Raw genomic sequence first — 7,652 nt, forward strand, 5'->3', positions numbered from 1 at the left:
GAGATCACCGGTCTCTAGTAATTGGATAGGCTGCATTGGCTGAGAGATCACCGGGTCTCTAGTAATTGGATAGGCTGCCCTGGCTGAGAGATCACCGGTCTCTAGTAATTGGATAGGCTGCCCTGGCTGAGAGATCACCGGTCTGTAGTGTATGGAAAGACTGCATGGCTTAGAGATTACCATTCTCCAGTATGTGGATAGGCTTCATTGGCTGAGGTGCACGTGTATGCAGGATAAGTTAGGTAGAGATGGGAAGGGGGGGTAGTTTAAAAATAGATTTTGCCCTGGAGAAGGGCTTTAGAGTAACACAGGTCACCAAGATAAAATTAATCATTACATGGAGTAAATTTGAGAACTTTGCTGTGTGCTGTAAACCTGAACTCTAGTAACCCATGTGGCGTCTTATGTAAAGTTTAGTAAATAGCCACCTGTTCCTGCTGAAACGCTGCGATAATGACAGCCGTTCCCAGCTGTAATCTGAAGCTGTGGGAGGTGAGGTCACTGGAATCTCAGGCCTGTAATAAAATATATTATGAGATAAGGTGAGCAATGAGCTCATAGGGCATGGACACGGCTCAGATCAGATGGGAGGGTTCATGGCATGTACCAGGGAGAGGAAAGTGACCCGACTGGTTGTTGCACAGCCACAATGCCGTTTAAGCCTTACACATCAAAACAGAGGAACTACCTACAATGTCAGATATGGAAAAAGAGAGGTTGGGAGTATTTGAAGAGTCTCAGGGAGATTTCACTAAAGGAATTTAGGAAGCTAAGATTAATAATCACCTTGCAAGGAATATGTCACAACTTCATGAATGCGATGATTGTTCACTTTGCTAAGAATAGCCAATCATGTGCAAACAGTTCTAAAGCTGGGTACACATCTGCAATAATTGTCCTTGGAAAGGATCTTTCACAATCCTTTCCAACAACTAAGGACAGCAGGATGCATGAAGGAGTGTTGTACATACAGCACCGTTCTGCTCTTTGGAGAGGGGAGGGGGAGAACGACGGAGCAGCACCCCGCTGTGCACTCTCCCCCTTCACCATTACGATCGTTCGTCGTCCATTGTCCGTGGATCCGCCAGGATGGTCATTCGAAGGATGGTTGATGGGCGCTGTACACACGCCAGATTCTCGTCCGATATCGGCTCTGAGCTGATTATCAGACGAGAAGCATTGGACGTGTGTATGTAGCATAAGAGGATTTTTCCTTGCACATGGTTGGGTGGTTGAAGTCAGTGAAGGTTTATCTCATTCACTAAGCCAAATGAAATATCTCTTGCAAGGGAATGATTCACTTTTCTCTGTGAGCAGCCTGTGAATCACCCTCATACACTCCCTAACCCAGCTTCCTCCACATGCTAGGGGTTCCTTGGGTAATGTGACTCTCAGGTCAGTTTAGGTGACACCAATGATCTTTTTGGCTATCTGTATGGTGACATTCTTCCCACTGACCAGCAATGTAAGACGTCCACACTAATGTACTGAGAGCTAGGGATATAGTAATTATAGCAGGGGTTTCGTATTTTAAAGGCTCCTGGTAGTATAAAGGTTAAGAAGCACCACTATTACCCATTACTTATATACCTAGAAATTTCTGATTTATTATGAACTTGTTTCCATCTGCTTAAAGCGTACTGTGAAAGGGTTAAATAGCGTCTCTACCGGTCGGGTCACTTTACCTGCACCTTGTATGGGCCAGGAACACTCCCATCAGACATAGCCGCGTCCACGCCCTATGAGCTCACCGCTCGCCTTATCTCTCAAGAAAACCTGACAGGGCTTTTCTTGTTTACATTTAAAATATGGTTTAAATGTTGTTTTTTATACATTTTATTGTAGAACAATGGCTGCCCAATAACAAAAAGGTTATCCAGTACTCTGTTAAAACTATCTCTGCACTCACAATTTGCTCTTAGCCCCCCAGCAAAACCCTACAAATTGCTGTCAGAGAACCCCAACTGATGGGGTGACAACAATGCTGCACTGTCCCTGAAAGCAGAGCCGAGTTGTCACTCTCATATAGGCTGATCAGGACTGCACTGCAGTGGAATGAGTAGACGTTGAAAGGGTTTATCAGTTTCAGCTAATAGAGCTGGAAACATTTATTATTCGCACTGGTGTAAATCATGTTGTATTTCATTTCAGATCAGAAGTTGATTGCAGCCTGAACACAGATATTAGAGGATTCTGTTAATCTCAGAATGCATTACACGCCGAATTATCAAAGAACAAGAGGCTAATCTACGCATCTCTGGATAATAGAGGTTTGACTACCATTGACTGGTCACTTTGGAAGACACGTTACACAGAATTAGGAGCCAGAAAATATAAATCACACAAACATGACCAGGGGAGCCGCCATCTACAGCAAGCTGCCATATTTGTAGCTTTCTGCAACCATAAAAACTGCAGATTCAGCCACATTACTATATAACAAAATAGGTGGACAAAGAGCGGCTGATAACATGTAGAAATTGACCAGAATGATAGAAATGATACTTGTGATGTGTAATGAATATATTTATGGGGACTGGCCGGTCCACTTTAAAGCAAAGCTGTCATGGAGGAAATCTGTTAGTGATCACTATGGAAAACTTGTTTACCGGGTGTCATGCTGAATCAGAACCAACTAAAGGACTCCTGACCTTCTCAGGCCTGTTATTATTATTAAAAAGGATTTATATAGCACCAACAAATTACGCAGCGCTGTACATTAAATAGAGGTTGCAAATGACAGACTAATACAGACAGTGACACAGGAGGAGAGGACTCTGCCCCGAAGAGCTTACAATCTAGTAGGTGGGGGATCCGATAAAGCCAGACACAGCCAGGAAATTAGCATTCCCCATGTTTTTTCCTTTGACAAGCAAATCATTAACTATTTCCCCCTAAAAGACAAACATTACAGCAGCACAGGTGTTAAAATCTCACTGACAAAAGTTCCCAATCAGAGCAGTGTGAGGTCTCTGGCCCTGGGACACACTGAATGGGCCCCTGAATGTCTCTAGAGTGGGGATTAACCCCTTGGTGCCGGTGCCAAGTGGCACAGCCGTCTCGGTAAGCATTTATTATGCTGCACAGTGCCTGGAGGAGAACACAGAGCCTCCCCACCATTACATGTAACATAACTTCCCCATGACATCATGGCTCTGCAACCCGCCACAGCCAGGGGTCCAACCTCCCCCCCTTCCCTCCCCCACCCGTCACTGCAGCTGTGAACCCACTAACACATGATGTCACCCTCCAATGGGATTTAACCCCTCGCCTGCCAAGGCAGCCAGAACACCGGGCAGGAGTCTTGGTCTGAGACTAACAACAAACCGGTCCTAGAAAGCCAGAATGCATGCCAAACAAAACAATACAAGATTCTAATAAAATCCACCGAGAAGTAGCTGCAGGAACTTAGCAGATCCGAATATATTTAAAATGCATCTAAACCCATGAATGGAGTAGGGAATAACTATTATTTCCTGTCCTCGAGACGCAGCAGGAAAGGAGAGTAAATCCCACTCCGAGTTGTCACCTTCCAACTAGGACACCTGTTCCAATTTTTCTCAATGACAACTATTTTTGACATGCCCTCTTTTTGTATTTGTCCTAGTGATCATTGTCACTGAGAAAGAGAAGGCGACACACAGGGCAATAAAAAGCATAAATGGTGTCCTGACCTTTCCTATTACCTCCATATTTATTCTGGTCTTCATGGGCAGCGAGTTGGGGCAGCAATGTGCTAAAACAGTCCCAGACACCCTACGGATGTACAAGTCAGGAACGCTGAGAAGACCGGCATACGAAGGGCATAAAAGAGAACCTGTACCGAGACGGTATCATTGCTGACCCCAAGCCAGAGCTCCTTTCCTGTTATGATTATCCAACGGCTTCAACACCTTTTAGCAACACTGACCTTTATGATCTGTTTTCTAGGTTGTGAAGCAATGGATAAGTATGACAGTAAGGTAACATATGATGTAAGTCACAATTGGCTGAATCCATATTTCTCTTTGTACAGATTTCTTACAGACAGGAACAGAAGAAGCACCAAAGAAGATGACAGCAGTTTAGCACGTCACCTATATCTGAATAAAGTTTATGTGAACCCAAACAAGTATATTTTCTTATTTGGTCCTGTCTGACGGTTTAATAGATCATCTAAATAATTTCGGTATATCTGTTTGATATGTACAAGAAATACCTGTTGATCCTACCAAAACTCTTGCTGCCTGATAAGAAAGCATCAAAGCCAGAGAGAACAAAAAGTTATTTGTTACATTGTCCCCAGGTATCTCCGAAGACTACAGAAAAACTTTTACCTGTTCCATGTTATGGAAAACAGGGGATGGGAGGTGTAGTCCTGCATCTGGTGACAACGCTGCTTTGCTATAATTATAGTAGAGTGTTGTCATTCTAGGACAGGAAATATTACTGGAAGGATTGCCAGCCTAATGGAGGAAAATAATCTGACTGTATATTACAACCTGACTGATTGCTTCTAGGTGGGCAGTGCCTGAGGACACCCCATATACTGGCCGTGGTGCCTAGAATCAGCTAATGACCCCCCAAACCTCCAACACCCTTCATCCCACTATGGTGATGATTAGGAATACATCAGAGGGGACAATAAAACCCTCAACACTGATGATACGTTTTATGCTGATTTATACCTGGCCACACTATTGATGACAAAATCCCACAGTGAAATAATTTGCAGGAATTATAATAAGGATTAAGATGACAGACCCTGGATCTGATTGCTGGATTCTGTGAAATGTTGCTGTGTTATGTAAGATGCAATCAGATGAGAGGAAGTGAAATCATGTGAACAGAATCTTCCTGCAAACAAAATCCTATTAATGACCCTCGTGTGTCTCTTGTGTGCGTAACGAGAAGCACGCGGCCTGCCGCATAGACAACGCAAAGCCAAAAATAAAGTAGATGTAAATCTTCAATGAAAAGAAATCCACTGGTACATACACTGCGTATCATTACCAACGTAAATTGTACCCCTTGTTACAGGGATGGCTGCATGGCATTTCTCAGGGCAGGTTTCCTAACAATGACAACAGACAACCATTCTCTGCATAATGTGTGTTAAAACCATCACTTGTCTGGAAACTGTGTGATAGGGTGACAACGCAAGACAGGGACAGCTGTTGTCACCCTAGAACAGGAAGTGATTTATAAAGTGATATTAAAGTGACCACAAGCGCCCACAGTATAAAACTTTTATATTATAGTCATCCTAGGCCAGGTCTGATAGTAGATACAGATGTGCTATACACTGTTCTAGATCACTATAACACTTAACGGAGATATTTCACATCTATATAACTTTCATGGTCATGTAAAATATCCTCCTGCAGATTTTAACAACCTGACCTTATACTCAAGTAGTATTAAATGCTTTATTGCATGTGCTATCACTGCTATGGCAGTCTATGTAGCCAGCACAGTCCTTCAAGTGATAATTATTTCTGGAGAATTTCTTTATTATCCGTCTATAGCAGCCCCATCCATGGCCGGTACTGGACGGCTGTCACTAGATCCATGAATGTTACTGACGTTGTATAAAAACTATTCATGAAAGGATGTGAACTGTCTGCAGGGGTCTTCTGAATGACTCCACTTTGATATGTGGTGGGGAAGAAGTTTCTGTTCACACTTGACATGGATTGAGGGACTGATAATCTCACTCACATTTGCAGAAAATCAATTATCTATAAAAAGCAGAGCGATCATTGACTGGAAGTGAGCTGTGTGCAGGAGAAAGTCTTCCCCGTTGTCTGGTATTAACTCTCTTTTAAGGAAGAACCATCTTTAATGTTTTCATTAAATAAACAGAAGCTTGTATTTATTTTATCAGTGTGTGTAAATATATAAAAACCTATTTATATGCATAGATTGTCATTTATTATGTATGTTGGAGTAACCGCAGATGTCCTTATGGGTCTTTATGCTGAATAGGGCTTCACAGTGAATGTGCTTGGCATAGATCAAACCCTGCTTTCTTCATTAGGACTGGTTACAAAGTTACAATGTTTCAGTTTGATCATGAGAGAGAAGATAGGGCCTCCAAATTGTGTGGTCTCTGTAAGGCTAGGTACACACGTCCAATGGTTCTCCCCTGATAATCAGCTCAGGGCCTATATCGGGCGAGAATCTGGCGTGTGTACAGCACCCGTCGTCTATCATCCGAACGACCGTCCTGGCGGATTCACGGACGATGAAGGACAAACGATCGTAATGCAAGGGAAGGGGTAGGGTGTGCAGCAGGTTTCCGCTCCATCGTTCTACCCTCTCTATAGAGCAGAATGGTGCTGTATGTACAGCGCTCTTTCATGCATCGTGCAGTCTTTTATCATTGGAAAGGATTGTGAAGATCCTTTCCAACGACAATAATTGCAGGTGTGTATGTGGACTAACACTTGTATGCCTATTTAATGTACAGTGCTGCGTAATATGTTGGCGCTATATAAATACAGTTTATTATTCTTATTAATAATATTGGCAGCGCTGGTTCCTAAAGAACCAAAGCTTGCACATCTAACAGCTCACTGCTGCCCCTATTCATTTGGGGCTGCCACAGAGAGAAGCTTCATGTAGTTCATGAGGAAGCAGTAAATGTACTGCAGCTTCACCACCAGTGTAAATTTAGCCAGAGAATGCTTCCTCCTGCCTGCAGCAAAGTGATGACATCACCTGAGCCTAGGCAAATTCACTGATCTGGAACTAAAGAATACCTTTTTAAAAAGTAAGGACTTATAGCTTAATAAAAAGTAATACAGCTGCTGTATAGTGGAACACTTTAGGAATTTATTATTGCAGACAGGTCCACTTTACTGTCCTGCAAGCTGAGAGTCCCCAGCAGTTTCATGCAGTTCTAGGTTTAATGCTGAACCCCAACATGTTGAAATCTGTAAAAAGAAACAATATTTTTCAGCAGTTCTCACCTGGAAATTCTTTGTCAGCTCGTCTCTTTGAATAAAAAGTTGTGTTTGATTGCAGCTCTTCTCACCAGGCTAAAAAAAAGGGGAAAAAAATAAGAATCACTCAAGTTGAAGAAATAAATATATTCGGTCTGAACTAATAAAAAGTTTGAGATAAGGAGTGACACTGACCAATCAGAATTTGATCTGCACATAAAGTAGTATTAAGATGAAAGAGATACAAAAGGCAAACATGGCTCTTATATGTAAAGAATAAAATATAAAATAAATCAAATAAAAGGTAGCCGCCAGCCACGTTTTTGGAGGTGCTCAGGTCACCTGACTCGGAGGATGTCCCCAGCCCGGCAGGGTAAGGAGATGTCATATCATAGGAGGGGTGTCAGAGCAAAGTGACGGACAGAGACAGGTGATGGCTATTATGGGGTAGATTATATATACTCATCATTTGCCTGTCATGTGTTCTATATATTGAGACTCATCAGAGGAAGTCACATTTAACCAAAAATATGCTGGAAAAAAGTGAGGGACCAAAGCAAAACCGCACTAATTTAACGGACTACGCCTAACTAATATACCTCATTTTTTGTCACGTGACCCAACACCCATCATCATCATATGCTATATTTTTATAATGAGCAGGGCAATAGGGGAAAAGATTAAATAGGCCCAGGGACTTCAATATGGTTGTAAAAATATAAAATC

The 7,652-nt window shown here is 42.4% G+C and overlaps 1 protein-coding gene across 1 annotated transcript in view; it reads right to left on the reverse strand.

Annotated features, from left to right (window-relative positions):
• The window catches only part of DUSP16 (dual specificity phosphatase 16), a 22,178-nt gene that overhangs the window by 12,372 nt on the left and 2,154 nt on the right, over positions 1-7,652 (reverse strand). Inside the window, exon 2 of the mRNA XM_072399978.1 lies at positions 6,954-7,022. The gene's annotated coding sequence lies outside the window, so the exon portion shown is untranslated. The remainder of the gene's footprint in view (positions 1-6,953; positions 7,023-7,652) is intronic.

The sequence above is a fragment of the Pyxicephalus adspersus genome, chromosome 2 (genome assembly GCF_032062135.1).
Source record: "Pyxicephalus adspersus chromosome 2, UCB_Pads_2.0, whole genome shotgun sequence".
In the NCBI taxonomy this organism is placed as follows: domain Eukaryota; kingdom Metazoa; phylum Chordata; class Amphibia; order Anura; family Pyxicephalidae; genus Pyxicephalus; species Pyxicephalus adspersus.